Source organism: Scylla paramamosain, chromosome 35 (genome assembly GCF_035594125.1).
Source record: "Scylla paramamosain isolate STU-SP2022 chromosome 35, ASM3559412v1, whole genome shotgun sequence".
Classification (NCBI taxonomy): domain Eukaryota; kingdom Metazoa; phylum Arthropoda; class Malacostraca; order Decapoda; family Portunidae; genus Scylla; species Scylla paramamosain.
Genome location: NC_087185.1, coordinates 4,047,501 through 4,063,552, shown reverse-complemented (window position 1 = coordinate 4,063,552; position 16,052 = coordinate 4,047,501). Strand labels below are relative to the sequence as shown.

At 45.2% G+C, this 16,052-nt stretch overlaps 1 protein-coding gene across 6 annotated transcripts in view; it reads left to right on the top strand.

Moving 5' to 3' along the window:
• LOC135090573 (probable glutamate receptor) overlaps positions 1-16,052 on the top strand; it is a 54,267-nt gene that overhangs the window by 13,831 nt on the left and 24,384 nt on the right. For all 6 annotated transcript variants that reach the window (XM_063987446.1, XM_063987445.1, XM_063987448.1 and 3 more), the window contains exon 2: positions 5,213-5,353. The gene's annotated coding sequence lies outside the window, so the exon portion shown is untranslated. The remainder of the gene's footprint in view (positions 1-5,212; positions 5,354-16,052) is intronic.

The following is a 16,052-nucleotide window of genomic DNA, read 5'->3' as shown; positions in this document are numbered from 1 at the left end:
GAGTCTGTGTTTCTTCTGTATCTGGCTTCAAAACTCAGGAAGGGTGGCAGTCGCTCCTTAGGCCTTTCACCGGTATTGTCTTTGTTAACATTTAGGTTACTGAGAAACTGATTTGTATGGGGAGTGAAAACAAGAGAATAGGTGGTTATTTTTGTCTTCAGGAAGGATGACAGTTACCTCTTAAGTCTTCCACTGGGATTGTATCTTGTAAACATTTGAACTACTGAGAAATTGTTTTGTATGGGGACTGAAAGAAGAGGGTAAGAAGTTAAGGTTATTTTCGTCTTTTCAATGCCACGGGACTACTTAAAACACTAGTACAGCAAACAGACGTAGAGAAATATTATGTGGTTACTGAGATGTTGTTTGTATGGACACAGAAAAGAGAGAATAAGAGGTTGTTTTTCTTTTTAATGCCACAGATTGATTTAAAACACTAATACAACAAACAGGCATATATAAATAAAGGATTATGGAAAATTCAGTACGGGGAAGAGTTAATCAGAGGATGGGAGGAGGGAAGGGAAGGGAGCGTGAGGACCTACTAAGAAATTATTTACATTGGTACAGAAAGGAGAGAATAAACAGTTATTTCCGTCACTTTCTGTACCACGGCACTATTTTTAAAACATTAGTACAGCAAACTGGCATGTAGAAATATGTGCTTATGGGAAATTTTTAAAAGTGGAAAGGTTAATTAGAGGATGGGAGGAAGGGAAAGTGATACAGAAGTGAGGGAGTGAGGGCGCGAGGGCTCAGACAACCTGGAGGATGCAAAGCCAGCCTGTAACAATTTGTACCTAGATCTCTGCCACAAGTCGGAGTTTCTGAGTTTCACAAATGAATTCCTACCGCACCAACACCTGAGTTTCCACATCTCCATCACCTGGAAGCAACTACACCTTAAAGGGATCCAGGTAGCCGATCCCTTAGGAAACTATAAACTAAGGCGGAGAATAGAGTCAGTCAGTACGAGTAGCCTCCGCGGTGCCTTACACACGAAGGGCAAGGCGAGGGAGGCTCAACTACACGACCTCAGACTATGGTGGCGGGAAGCACTGCAGATAATTCTGAGCCTTATTACACCTCACTACTGGTGCCAAAAACAAGCTGACCCTGGACTCGCCTTCCTTCCTGTGGTAATAACTTGTGCAGGAGTTAGCATCCTCGTAACTTCTCGCAGTAATAACTTCTCCGTAGCATAAATCCTCACTTTGCTGTCTGGTGCCTGTAATATTTTGGACTGACAGTAACTCGACCCTGTTATGGCCTTGCTTGCGGCCTGCCTCCCTCACGACCTTCGCCTGCCAGCCTCAATGTCGCTCCCTTCCTGCCTCACGTGTTGCTGTGGTGTCTGGCTATGGTACCCTGCTGCTGCTGTTATTCATGCTGTCTCTGCTGTTCCTGTTTCTATTAGTCTCTACTACTGTTACTGCTGTTACTGTCTTCCTATTGCTGCTGTTTCTGTTGCTACACCTGCTTCTGTTCCTGTTTCTGTTACTGTCTCTACTACTGTTACTGCTGTTACTGTCTTCCTATTGCTGCTGTCTCTGCTGCTACACCTGCTTCTGTTCCTGTTTCTGTTACTGTCTCTACTACTGTTACTGCTGTTACTGTCTTCCTATTGCTGCTGTCTCTGCTGCTATACCTGCTTCTGTTCCTGTTTGTATTACTGTCTCTGCTACTATTACTGCTGTTACTGTTGTTATTATCTTTCTGCTGCTACTGTCTCTGCTGCTACCCTCACTTTCACTGCTGTTAATGTTTTCTTGCGACTGTCTGTGCACCTACTATTAAAGCTATCGCTATCTTCCTTCTCCTACTGTCTGCTATCCTTCCTGCTACTTTTCATGCTTCTACTGTCTTTCCTGCTGCTCCTCCTCCTACTACTATTTACTTCCCAACTCACAAAGTCTATGTAAGTATGAAAGTAATACCTGCTATCTTACAATACCCCCTTGTTTCCCCTGCTACCCCTGGCGCTCCTCTCCTATTGATTCCCGCGACTCACCAATGGTACTGGAGATTATATTCATCTCACCTGGCACTGCACGCTAATTGGTCATCGGAAACGTGCTTATCCTCCCTACTAGCCAATCACCTGCCCGTATTTCGATCCTTCAACTGGATAAAACTAAGTGCGTGTTGTTTATTAATATTTTTTATTCAGATTGTACTGTGTCATAACTCTTCGGCTGTGGAAATAAACGTGGTTTCTTTAAAGTCTTATCACTCGACTGTTATTGAATAGAAAAGAACTCTAAGTATTTTATTCCTGTTTTTTTTCAGTTTTGTTCTCACATCGTTTCTTTCGTATCATTATTATCGCATGGTCTTAAAAAACGTATCTCCTTTTCCTTCTTTTCATTCTTTCCCACTCTGTTGTTATTCAGTAGGAAATAAATTCAAAGTACATTCCATTTAGTCCCATTTTTTCATTCAGTTTCATTCTCGCATCATTATTTTCTAGTGGTCTTAGAAAAAACGTGTCTTCTTTTTCTTCTTCACCACTTGACTGTTACTGGATACAAAAACGAGAACAACAACAATAAGAAAAATATCCAAGTAACCCCAATTTATTTCTATCTTTTATTCAGTTTCGTTCCTGCATCATCATTTCCTCGTGCTCTTAAAAAAAAAAAACGCGTCTTTTAAATTTTTTCTCCCCCTTGACTGTTACTGCATAGGAACCAAAAATTCCACAAACTCAAAAAACTCTAAATAGATCACGTTTACTCCTCACCTTTTTTTTTTTTAGTTTCATTCCCGCATCATTATTTTCTCACGGTCTTAAAAAAAAAAATAAAAATTCAACCTCTCCCACTAACCTGTTACTGGATACGAAAAAAAGTCAACAAAAAAATCCCAGAAAACTCTAAATAAATCCCGATTACTCCTGTTTTTATTCAAGTTTATTTCCACGTCATTATTTTCCCAGTCTTAAAAACTTGCCTTCTTATCCCTTGACTGTTACTGGATAGGGACAAAATAAAAAAAAAAAAACTCCCAACAACTCCAAATAAATCCAGTTTACTTTTATTTTTAATTTTATTTAATTCCCGCACCATTATTTTCCCACGCCCTTAAAAACGTGTCATCTTTTCTTGAATCTCAGAGTAACATGATTATTTACCTGGCCGTTAAAATGCGTGGCTTCTCGTCCTGCTTAATTAACGATGATTACCATAATGACCTTCCCCCCACACAAGAGAGAGGGAGAGGGGTGAATAGGAAGGAGAGAGGGGAAGAGGGGGCGAGAGACATCACGGACTTTATAGTGTTGAAAACTCTAGGAAGCTCTGAAGTTGAATAATACACGCCTTCTTGTTGGGATTAGTGAGGGATGCTGGGAAGGGAGGGGGAAGATGACAAGAGGGAGCGATCGACGGAGAAGCTGAGATGGAGAGGATGATAAACAGACTTAGAGAGAAACTGAGGATGGAGGAAATGGAGAATGAAGGTAATAGAGGAAGGAAGGAAGGAAGGAAGGAAGGAAGGAAGGAAGGAAGGAGGAATATAATACTAGGATGGAGGCAAGGAGATAAGCACACAAAGAGGAAGAGGAGGAGAAGAAGAAGATAGACTAGCACGAAAGGAAGAGATGAAGGAGAGAAGAATGGATAAGAACAGACGGAAGGAGAGAACTAGGTACAGATGGGGATGAAGGAAGAGGAGATAAGCACCAGAGAAGGAGAGGAGGAGGAGGAGGAGGAGGAGGAGGAAGAGGAGGAATAGCTTAGTACACAGGAACCAGGGGAGGAGAGTGACAAGGGAGGTGTAGTACGAAGGTGCTAAGGGAGAAGGGAGAGGCGGGCATTGTGGCGTGTTGAGAGGCAGCCTTGAGTTCCTAGGCAGTGAGGGAGTGAGAGGGGAACGGGAGAGGCAAGGGGAACTGTTATCTACGTCAGGCAGTCCTTCCTCCCTCACTTCCTCTCTCTTCCTTCACCTCCCCTGTCGCAGCTGCCTCTCTCCCTCACCTCTTCCTCCCTCCCTTTTCAGCACTCCCTCTCTCCCCACCTCCCTCCCTTCCCTCCTCCATGTCAGTGCCACTCTTTTCTCCCCTCACTGGCACCCGTTACTCCCTCCTCATTAAGACCCCCTTCCCATCTCTCCCCCTCCCTTCAATGCTCTCACATCTCCCCTTTCATTGCCGCCTTACCTCCTCTTCCCCAAGCGCCTCCCCGCCCTCTGCCTCCCCCTTGTATCACGCGGAGAAGGCCCGTCACCTCGTCTTCGTCAGAGGTGAAAAGCAAACGTCATTTCATAAAATTTTAGGAAATCTTATTCCCGCAAAGAAATGTATATGTGCCCCCCTCCCCACACTGAAATCCCTGAGCGACACAGCCAAGAGCGATGTTGAGGAGGAGGAGGAGGAGGAGGAGGAGGAGGAGGAGGAGGAAATGAAGAGGAGGGAAAGGAAAGCGTGGAGATTCAAGAGGAGAGAAAGGGAGGAGAAGGGAATGACAAGGAGAAAGAAGAGAAGAGAATGAAGAGGGGGAAAAGAGAAGGGAATTAAGAGAAGGAGAGAAGGGAGGAGAAGGAGGAAGAGGAGAGAAAAGGGGAAGGTATTGTTCAACTGTTGGAAGAAGGAGGAAGGGGAGGAAGAAGAGGAAAGGACGACGGAAGAGGAGAATACGAAAGAGGACAGAAGTTGCTATTTTAACTCTTGGGGAGGAGAAATGGGAAGATAAGAATGAAAAGAGGAAGAGGAAGTGAAAAAGGGATTGAGAAGGGGAAAAAAGGACAAAATAAGGAGGAAAAGGGAGGAGGAAGAAGAAAAAAAGAGAGAAAAGATGACGACACACAGGAGAAGGAGGAAGAGGAGGAAGAAGAGAAATAAGAGTAGAGGAGATACCCAGTTCCTCACATTTCAGCTGAGGAGACGAAGCAACAGAAGAAGGAGGAGGAAACGGAAGGAGAGAACGAGGAATAGACAAGACACCCACTGCTTCACATTTCAGATCAGCAGCAGTCACCACAATCCCGCGTGGCGCCAGTGATCACCCTGGGGTCGTCCTTGCTTGCATCCTGGGCCACCTCCCTCTTGTACCCCTTCCTCCCCCTGGCGATACATTCCTACGTCCTATTGCGTGGCGAGAAGACGAGAGAAGGCGGGAGGAGGAAGAGGCGGGAGGGGAGAAGGGGGGGAAGGCGCCATCCACATGTCCATTGGCAAGGAACTAAGACAAGTCGTTTTTCTTATTCCCGTCAGGAGTTTAAGCGACACGCCGCCGCCACGAGTATGTGACAGGAAGGTGACGCAGCGTAACGCCCCCCATTGGCTGAGCATCCGTGACGTCACAGCACCTGCCTCGTGATTGGCTGCCTGCCTGCGTCGTCACTGGAGGTGAAGGTGAGAGGTGATTGTGGTGCTGTGGTGTTGTGGTGGTGGTGGTGGTGGTGCTGATGTTGCTTTGTGTGTGTGTGTGTGTGATGTGTAGTGGTTGTGATGCCACGTGTGTGTGTGTGTGTGTGTGTGTGTGTGTGTGTGTGTGTGTGTGTGTGTGTGTGTGTGTGTGTTTATATAAGAGGGGCACTAGCTTAGGGCAATAAAAGTAAGAAAAAAAAAAAGGCCCTCTGAAGTGCTAGTCCGTAAAGAAAAGTCAAAAAGAAATTAATAAAAAACAGAGGATAAGTGTCTTGCAACCTCCCTGTATGTGTGTGTGTGTGTGTGTGTGTGTGTGTGTGTGTGTGTGTGTGTGTGTGTGACGCGTCCGCTCCGTCATTGTTGGTATCGGTGTAGTAAAATCCGTCGAGTGATGAATATTTATTGGAAGAAGTCTTGATAATCATTAAAGGCAAGACGCACCTGTTCCTGATTACCTAATGGCGATGTGACGTGTTGAGAGGCGCAGGAAGCACATTTTTTCGCGCGCGCGGGTGTGTGTGTGTGTCTCTGCATATGTTTGTGTGTGTGTGTGTATGTGTGTGTGTGTGTGTGTGTGTGTGTGTGTGTGTGTGTGTGTGTGTGTGTGTGTGTGTGTGTGTATAGGTGATAACGTTTATGTGTATTTATAGTATATGCGTCTTATCCTAGTTTTTTTTTTTTTTTTTTTTTTTTACTGCTCCTCCTCCTCCTCCTCCTCCTCCTCCTCCTCCTCCTCCTCCTCCTCCAGCATAAAATTTCTAGTCACTCACCTGTAATTAGCATGGCGGCCTTACCTGCCCCGCCAGTCACCAGGAATAAGAACCAGGTCTCTCTCAGCCTCCAACACACACACACACACACACACACACACACACACACACACACACACACACACACACACACACACGAGAAGGGAGGTCTCTCTCTCTCTCTCTCTCTCTCTCTCTCTCTCTCTCTCTCTCTCTCTCTCTCTCTCTCTCTCTCTCTCTCTCTCTCTCTCTCCCCCTCGTTCTTCTTTTTCTATTGATTTTTTTATTCTATTTACAGTTTTTTTCTTTTCCTTTGCATGGTTTGTTATTATTTTTCTCTCTTCGCCTTTCGTTTGTTACTTTTTTTTCGTTTGTTGCTTTTTTCTTGCCAGAGTTATTACCTTAAAGCTTACGCCTCTCTCTCTCTCTCTCTCTCTCTCTCTCTCTCTCTCTCTCTCTCTCTCTCTCTCTCTCTCTCTCTCTCTCTCTCTCTCGAATTCTCATCATTCCACCCTCTACTCGTAATCTTCCTCCTTCCTTCCCCTCTCTCCCTCCCCTTCCTCTCTCTCCTCTCCCTTCCTCCCTCCCTCCCTCTCCCCCATTTCTCTGTGCCTATATTTTCAGTCCTTCCCTCCCACTCTCCCATTTCTCTCTGTACTCTTGTTGCATCTCTCTCTCTCTCTCTCTCTCTCTCTCTCTCTCTCTCTCTCTCTCTCTCTCTCTCTCTCTCTCTCTCTCTCTCTCTCTCTCTCTCTCTTCTCTTCTTTCTTCCTTTCCTCTCACCTTTCCATCTGTCTTGAGATTCTCTTCCCTCGAGTCTTCCTTATCTTTCTCATGTCTCTTCCAAAATTTTTAATTTTTCCTGTTCTTCCTTTTCCTTCTTATTCACTCCTGTTGTGTTCATTTGTAGATTCTCTCCCTCCTCTTTCTTTTTCATTATCATCTACTCCACTTTCATCCCTTCGTATCAGCTCTTCTTCTTTCTCTTTCTTTTCCTTTTCATCTACTTCACTCCCTCTCCTTCCAAGCAACTTATATTCCTGTTCTTTCTTTTCTCTTCTCTCTCATCTCTACTTTCATCCCTTCCTGTCAACTCCTTTTCACTCTCCTTTTCCTTCTCATGTCCTCCACTTCTATCTGTTCCATTCAACGCCTCCTCCGTTCCTCCCATTTCTTTCACCTATACCCCACCCTTCCTTCTCCATCATCCACCCAGCCACTCCAGCATGCCTACCAGCCATCTCTTCCCCCTTCTCCTCCTTTCCGAACTCAGCTGGGCGGGTGGCTGTCAAGACGACCAACACCACTGCGTCCCTTGGCATGCAGCGCGCGTCCTGTCCTCTGTCTCAACAACCGGACGCAGGACGCATAACACGGCTGCCCTTAACATTTTGATTCCCCTTTGATATGCACCGTCTCCATCCCAATGCACTTCATCACCTTGATATACTACTACTATGCTACCGCCAGCACGCTCCAGCCTCCTCCCCCACCTACTCTACCTCCTCCTCTTGTTCTTTCCTTTGTATTCCTTTGTATTCCCTTTGTATTCCTCTCCTCTTGCTCCTCCTCTGTGAAATGTAACAAGTTCCTTTTAAGGTTTCTTTCTAAATGGCTTGATGTCTTATTTTTTTACGTGGTTATTACGGTTTTTAAGGGTGTTTTTGAGGTTCTAGTGATAGTTTGATAAGTTTCCAGTATTATCAGTAAGGAAAATACCCTTGAGAATTAAGTGTTTTACTGTCTTAACTATTTTTTTAACATGCTTATCTGGTAGTTTTGGGATTTTCAAGGGTGTCTCTGTGACTCTAGTAACAGTCTAACACGATTCCAGTATCAGCAGTAAGGAAAACATCCGTCAACATTAAATTTCTCTCTCTCTCTCTCTCTCTCTCTCTCTCTCTCTCTCTCTCTCTCTCTCTCTCTCTCTCTCTCTCTCTCTCTCTCTCTCTCTTTCACTAGTAAAAAAACACCCTTGAAAATTAAATGACTTTTCCTGCTAATTATCAAGGTTTTCAAGGATGTTTCTGTGATTCAAGTAACAGTTTAACTCTATTCCAGCTTCAGTAAGAAATACACCCTTAAGAACCACACAAATCATCTCCCATAGCCTTTAAAAACAGTTCCCATGAAAGCACGAAAGATAACAGAACACAAGATTAAGACGTGTATGCTCCTCTCACCTGGCCACGCTCCACTCACCTGCGTCTTTAAAGGGCGGTGTTTAATGTACCCAGCTCTCACCTGTACCTTTATAGGGGATGTATAAGGTACCTGTGTTTGTGGCGGAGTGTGCATCAGTAACCATCGCCTGCTCTTGCTTCTTGTGGTGGTGGTGGTGGTGGTGGTGGTGGTGGTGGTGCATACCTTTTCCTGCTCTCCAAATAAGGATTAACTGGAGCCTTACCAACACGAGACATAGCTTCCCTCTCTCTCTCTCTCTCTCTCTCTCTCTCTCTCTCTCTCTCTCTCTCTCTCTCTCTCTCTCTCTCTCTCTCTCTCTCTCTCTCTCTCTCTCTCTCTCTCTCTCTCTCTCTCTCTCTCACATGAATTAATAAAACCTCACGCTATCCTATGTTGCAGCGACGACACACACACACACACACACACACACACACACACACACGAAACTAGATAACCCGTGTGTGTGTAGTGTGTGTGTGTGTGTGTGTGTGTGTGTGTGTGTGTGTGTGTGTGTGTGTGTGTGTGTGTGTGTCCTTCTATCCTCACTCTTTTAGATTAGCGTGAAGGAAAAAAATGCCCACCACGCTTCGCTCTCTAGGTCACCATAATCAAGAACGTGTGGGGAGTTTGAGTGCAAATGGAGGTGTAATCTGTTTGTTACAAGTGTCTCCAAGTGCTTTTGGGGCTGGAGGAGGAGGAGGAGGAGGGAAAAACCAGGAGGGTCATTACGGGAAAGGAAAAAAGGAGGGAGAGGACACAAGGAGAGGAAAGAAACAGGAATGAGAGGATAGGAAATTAAAAGGAACAGAAGGGGGAAAAGAGAAGGAGGGGAAAAATAAGCAGGAGAGTGAGGGGGAAAGGAGGGGAAAGGAGAGGAAAAGAACACAAGGGGCAGGAAGGAGAGGAAATTAAAGGAGTAAGTGGAAAATCGAGAAGAGGAGGAAGAGAAGGAGGGGGAAGAGGGAGAGGGAAATGAAGTGGAGTAAGTGGAGAAGAGAGAAGAAGGGGAAAAAGGAGGAGGAAGGGACCTGATGGAGAAGAAAAAGGGGAAATAAGAGATAGGAAATTCTGAGAGAAAGGACAAGAGAGAGATGACAAAACAGAGAAACAAGAGGAGAAGGTAAACAGGAGGTGAAGAGAAGAGAATGAAGGGGAAGGGGAAAGAGGAAGGGGAGAAGAGAAAAAATACAGGATAGAACATTCTGAGGGAAATATAGGAGGGGAATGAATTAATAGAAAACCCAGAGAAGAATGGAAACAAGAGATAAGGAGGGTGATGAAGGGGGAATTGGAAAGACGAAAAGAAGAAGAAGAGGAGAGGAAAAGAGTACAAATACAAGATAGGAAATACAAAGAGAAGTAGAGAAGAGAAGAAGAAGAGAAGAGAAGGCGTAGAGAAACCAGAAGAGGAGAATAGGAGAGGAGAAGGAAAGAATGAAGGGGAAATGGAGGAGGGGAAGAGAAAGAAGGGAGAGGAGAAGGGGAGCACCAAGGACACTCTCCCAACTAGTCTCCTTGGGGAGCGAGAGGGGGAAGAAGTGAAAAAGTGAGAGAAGAATAAAGAAAAAAGTAAGACGAAGAAGGAATATGATAAAGAGCTTGATGATAAGAGACGCAGGGAAAGCTAGAGAAAAGTGGAATTTTTCTGACGTTACGAAAATGTGGAAATGAGGATAAGGAGGAGGAGGAGGAGGAGGAGGAGGATAATTAGGAGAGACTAAAGAAAGGATGGAAGTGAAAGGAAAGACAAACAATTGATTCTAAAGTTACAGATTGTTCTGATACTTCCATTGTGTAGAGAGAGAGAGAGAGAGAGAGAGAGAGAGAGAGAGAGAGAGAGAGAGAGAGAGAGAGAGAGAGAGAGAGAGAGAGAGAGAGAGAGAGAGAGAGAGAGAGAGAGAGAGAGAGAATATAAAAGATAATGATATGATGGATTGTTCAGGGAGGGAATTTTACATATTGCTGAATATTGGACAGTGAAAGATACCACAGAAGTACGTGACACACACACAGAGAGAAAGAGAGAGAGAGAGAGAGAGAGAGAGAGAGAGAGAGAGAGAGAGAGAGAGAGAGAGAGAGAGAGAGAGAGAGAGAGAGAGAGAGAGAGAGAGAGGTGAGAAGTAATGTGATAGGAACAAGTAAAGGTCATCTGATAGGAGGAAGAAGGAGAGAGAGAGAGAGAGAGAGAGAGAGAGAGAGAGAGAGAGAGAGAGAGAGAGAGAGAGAGAGAGAGAGAGAGAGAGAGAGAGAGAGAGAGAGAGAGAGAGAGAGAGAGAGAGAGAGAGAGAAAACCAAGCTTACCTATCACATCCTGTTAACCAAATAAGATACAACCAGGGGGTGTCAAATAAAATGAAAGGTTTAGATGTCCAGGGCTGTTAGGGAGACTGCAGGGACGCTCGTGGAGGGGAAGGGTGGTGCCTGTGGTGGTATTAAGGGTCGTGAAGGTCGTGAAGGTCGTGACGAAAGCGAAGAACATGCAGGTGGTAAGATATGCAGTAGGGAGGCGGTGTGAGTGACGAGAGTTGAGAGGAGAGGGAGAGAGGGAGGGAAGGGAGTATTTGACTTGCGCTGGTGACAGGAGTGAGAGGGAGAGGGAGAGGGAGAGTGTATAAGGTGACATGGACAGCTTTCATCAGCACCTCTCACCTGCAGCGTGACAACTCATAAGTGAACATCAGGTGAGGCGAGGTGAGAGGCGGGAAAGGAAAGGCAGATAGAAAATGATAATAGAAAACATGCATATTGCCTTTGGGTTTTTGGGTTTAATTATAAAGCGCTGAGATGAAATAGGAGGCGGAATGGGTAAGAGAGAGAGAGAGAGAGAGAAATGATGGATGAGACAGACCAAGTACTTACTATTTGCAGGGAACTAAAAATGAAAACACACGTCGAAAAATAAAAATTGAAGAGGCAGAAACACCTTGTGAGTGTGTGGAGGATGATTGCACGGAGGAAGGGAGAGGGGAGAGGGGAGAGGGAGAAGGGGCGAGGTTGGCTGCTACATGGGCCTGGGGCAAGAGGAGGCCAAGGGAGGGGAGAAGAGGCAAGAGAAACAAGGAGAGGCAAGGGAAGGGAGAAGAGGGAGAAGGAAGAAGACATGTAGGAAGGATGAAGGAAAGGAGACACAGGATAGAAGAAAGGAAGGAATAGGAGAACACTGAGCTAGGATGCGAAGTGAGGAGGCGAGGAAAAAAAGAAAAAAAGGAGGCGTGTAGAAGGATGCATTCTGGTATCATGGTTCTAGGATGCATGTTGGGGGGGGAGAAGAAGGATGGGAAGTGGGGGTAAGGGCACGAGGCACGAGGAAGGGGGTGGGGAGTTTGGGGTGCTTGGGGCATGGAGGCTCTTGGGGAGCGGGTAGGGGGTAGGAGCAGCTGTTGGCAGGGCGAGATGGCGCCGGCGAACCTTCCTGCTGGCGTCCCTCTGTCGGGGCCGTGACGATCGTGCATCAGGACAAGTTCCCCGCCCCGCCCCGCCCCGTTAGCCCCGCCACCGTCAACACCGCGGCACGCATACCCACACCATTTACTCCGCCCTGCCCATTCATATATATCCATAACCCTTTTTTCTCTCCCTCTGTCTCTTCGTAACGCCCTGTCGGTCTTCCTCCGTCACTTCCCCTTCGTTGCTTTCTCCCCGTCACTGCCTCGCCTTGTTGGTATTGTTATTATATCCCTGTTGACCTCCACTGTTCCTATACCAATAAAAAAGTGCGTGTATGTAGCTTCAAAATATAACATGACTGCTCTCTCTCTCTCTCTCTCTCTCTCTCTCTCTCTCTCTCTCTCTCTCTCTCTCTCTCTCTCTCTCTCTCTCTCTCTCTCTCTCTCTCTCTCTCTCTCTCTCTCTCTCTCTCTCTCTCTCTCTCTCACACACACACACACACACACACACACACACACACACACACACACACACACACACACACACACACACACACACACACACACACACACACACACACACTAGCAAGCCCTCTCGTCTCTTCACACGCAAGCAAATACCATCAACGCCTCCCCACACACACACACACACACACACACACACACACACACACACACACACACACACACACACACACACACACACACACACACACACACACACACACGCCACCAGTTCCCCTCCCTCCTCCACCACACACACCGCCTTGTTTACTCTCAACACCATAGCAATTAGACTCGTTTCTTTGCCCTGACTGCCTCGCCTCTCGACTCAGCAAGGCCCGCCAGACATCGTTCTCAATCTGGCCATATTTTTCCCCTTCCGCCAGATCTCCGTAAGCGATATTTTGCAACTTTACATCATCACCATCATTAGAGGAGTGGGAGAGGTGTGGTTTGGAGAAGGCTACCAAATGTTAAAGTGTATAAGACGAACTTACCTTAATTAGATGGAGGAAAATAAGTAAAGGTGAGGAAATGAAATGAGTGACGAAAGGTGAGGTAATAGAGAGGAGGAGGAGGAGGAGGAGGAGGAAGGGAAGATGAGAGGGTGGTGAAAATGATAGGGAGGGAAAAAGGCGAAGGGAGTAAGAAAGATATGAGGGAGAAGCAAGGGGTGAGGGGAGGAGAGTAAAAGACAGGAGGTGAAGGAGGAGAATGTAGGGTAAGACAGGTGTAAGGAAGAGGTAAGAGAGAGAGAGTGGGGAGGAAGGGAGAGGTAAGGGAGAGAGGGAGAGGGAGAGCGCCGCTGACACCAATATAGAAGAGAGTGACGGACATTATCAGGCTTTTAACTTTTGAAACTCGTCCAGGTGAGGCGGTGACTGGCTTACCTGCTGCGCCTCGCCTCTGATGACTTCTTTCTCTCTCACCTTGGCGCTTCCTGTACCGCCCCGTTATTAATACTCCAGTCTTTTTTTCCCATTATTTATCTCCTTTTTTTTCGTCATTGATGTTTATTTGTATGGTTAAGTGTGTGTGTGTGTGTGTGTGTGTGTGTGTGTGTGTGTGTGTGTGTGTGTGTGTGTGTGTGTGTGTGTGTGTGTGTGTGTGTGTGTGTGTGTGTGTTTCTATTTCAGTATGTAGTGTTTTTACTTTGACCTTTATCACTTTCTTTTATCTTATTTATTTGTTTTGTATGTTTAAGAGGATTTAACTTTTTTTTTTATTTAATCTGCGTTTGTTACTTTTGTCTTTCATTGTATTTTGAAAGATAAAGATTATAGTTTTTTTTTTTTTTTTTGCATCATAATTCGTGGCCCTCGTATTTTTTTATATTTTTTTCTCACCTGTCCTTGCGTTTGAGTAATCTTCTTTTGTAATATTTAAGAATGTCGATTTTTCATCTTCACTTAGTCTCTTGTTTGTGTTCATATTATTCTTCATCCAAATATATTTATTACTCTTCATATATTTTCTTTTACAATTTATACCTTCGAGAGACATTTACTTTTTTAACCAAGATATTTTCTTCTTCTTTTAAACGTTTAACAAGATATTTTTTTCTTCTTCTCTCCACCTCAAAACATATTTTCATTCAACCTCAAAATAAGTTTTCCTCCTTTTGACCACCAAGATATTTTTCCCTTCATTCAATCTCGAGATATTTTTCCTTTCTTACAACAAGATATTTTTCCTTTTCTTCTAACCTTAGGACCGTTTTAGCCCTTCAGTTTCAAACTATAGATAACTTTCCCCTCTCGTTTCAACTTCAAGATTCTTTTTCCTTCTTGTTTCAACCTACGGACAATATTTCCACTCTTCTTTCAACCTACAGACAACATTTTCACTCTTATTACAACCTACAAAACTTTCCCCTTTTCCTTCCACCTCGAGGGAGTTCAATTTACGTTTTCATCAACTGCGTAGTTCCGAATTTCGACCTTCATTCCATTAGCGATAAGGGAATGAGAGGCGTGACTGACAGGCCTCGTTGTTACCCCAGGATAGTGGACGCCTGTTGGGTCTGGTTATCACTGTTCATCCTGCCATTAATGTCTCCCTCGCACCATTAACGGCGGTGTAGTGGCGTATATGTCACTAGGCTCGAGTTTGTGTGTGTGTGTGTGTGTGTGTGTGTGTGTGTGTGTGTGTGTGTGTGTGTTGGTAGTGGTGGTGGTGGTGTTATGTGTGTATGTATTTATGGATATCTTATATTGATGTCTTCATGTTGGTTAGGATTGGTCTCTCTCTCTCTCTCTCTCTCTCTCTCTCTCTCTCTCTCTCTCTCTCTCTCTCTCTCTCTCTCTCTCTCTCTCTCTCCTGTCTTTCTTTTCCTTTCTGTTCTGTTCTTTCTCCTTTTCCACGTATTTGTTTGCTTCTCTCTCTCTCTCTCTCTCTCTCTCTCTCTCTCTCTCTCTCTCTCTCTCTCTCTCTCTCTCTCTCTCTCTCTCTCTCTCTCTCTCTCTCATTCATAATTCATACGTTTATCATTTTATCTACTCAAACATTTATTGCGCGTTAGATTCACGTGTTTATTTTGGCGTAATATTCGACAGCTCTCTTTTATTTTCATTATTATTGAGGTATTTGTTTTTGTTTGTATATTCGCGTGCTATCGGTCTATCGGCTGTCTGACGCGAGCTATTAATTAAAACCAACGTCAGCCTGGGCCACTTTTCTCTCTCTCTCTTTACTCTCTTCTTTTTCCCGTCTTTACTCTCCCTACTTCACCCTTCCATGTCTTTCTCTCTCTTTCTCTCTCTTCCCTCTTTTTGTGTTTGTGTTCTCGTCTTGTCCATTTCTCCTTCCCTTGCGCTCTTATCCTGTTATTCTATTCTCTCTATCTCTCCTTTCTTTCTTCTCGTTCTGCTTTTTCTCTCTTCTTTGTCTTCGTTTTTCCTATTCCTCTTCTTTTCACGTTCCTTTCTTTCCTCTCTCCACTTCCTCGTCGTATTCCCCCTCGCCCTATTTCGCCTCCTCCTCCTCCTTCCTCTCACTCTTATCTCCCCTTCCCTCCTTCCCTTCCCCTCTTACTCCTTACCCCTAATTCTCCTTCCTCCTGTTCTCTGCGTTCTTCTTACTCCTTTCTTGCTCATTCTCGTTCTCTCGTTCTCTCTTCTCTCCTCTCTCCTCCTTCCTCTTCTTCCTCCTCTTCCTTCGCCTTTCCTCCCCCTTCGCCCCCCCCTGAAGTTCAGGAATGTGTCTTCATCATGTAAACTCCACAGCAAGAGGCGCCGTCTCGTGTCTAGGCCCAGACAACACACACACACACACACACACACACACACACACATATACACAGGCGAGGTAGAGGAGAGGCACACACACACAGACACACACAAATGCACACAAACACTTTTATCATCCGTACGGTGTCGTTTGTGAATCTCCAACTGTTTGTTTGTGTACGAGAGAAACTGCAAATTTACCTTCACCTAAAGTTATCTGATTTTTTTTCTTTTTTCCTTTCTCTCTCTCTCTCTCTCTCTCTCTCTCTCTCTCTCTCTCTCTCTCTCTCTCTCTCTCTCTCTCTCTTTTTTTTTCGTTCTCTCTACTCTCCTTACTTCATATTTACCGTCCTTGTTTACTCTCGTGCTTGTCCGTGGTCCGCGTTTCACTCTGTTTACATTCATTGCGTCAGTCTTTGGATCCCCAGCGCTTATTTGCATTCCTGGCCTTATATGAATGCTTAATTATTATGTTATAAGCCGAGGGATCCGTCGCCGACTTCACCAGATGCTGCCAGGCCAAGGTACCTCCTCTTATGCATACGAATCACCGCCCTATAACTCGCTCTTTGGGGCGTTGGGTGTACTGAAAAGCCATTTGTAGTGCAGCGCCGTCGCCTCACACGTCGGGCAG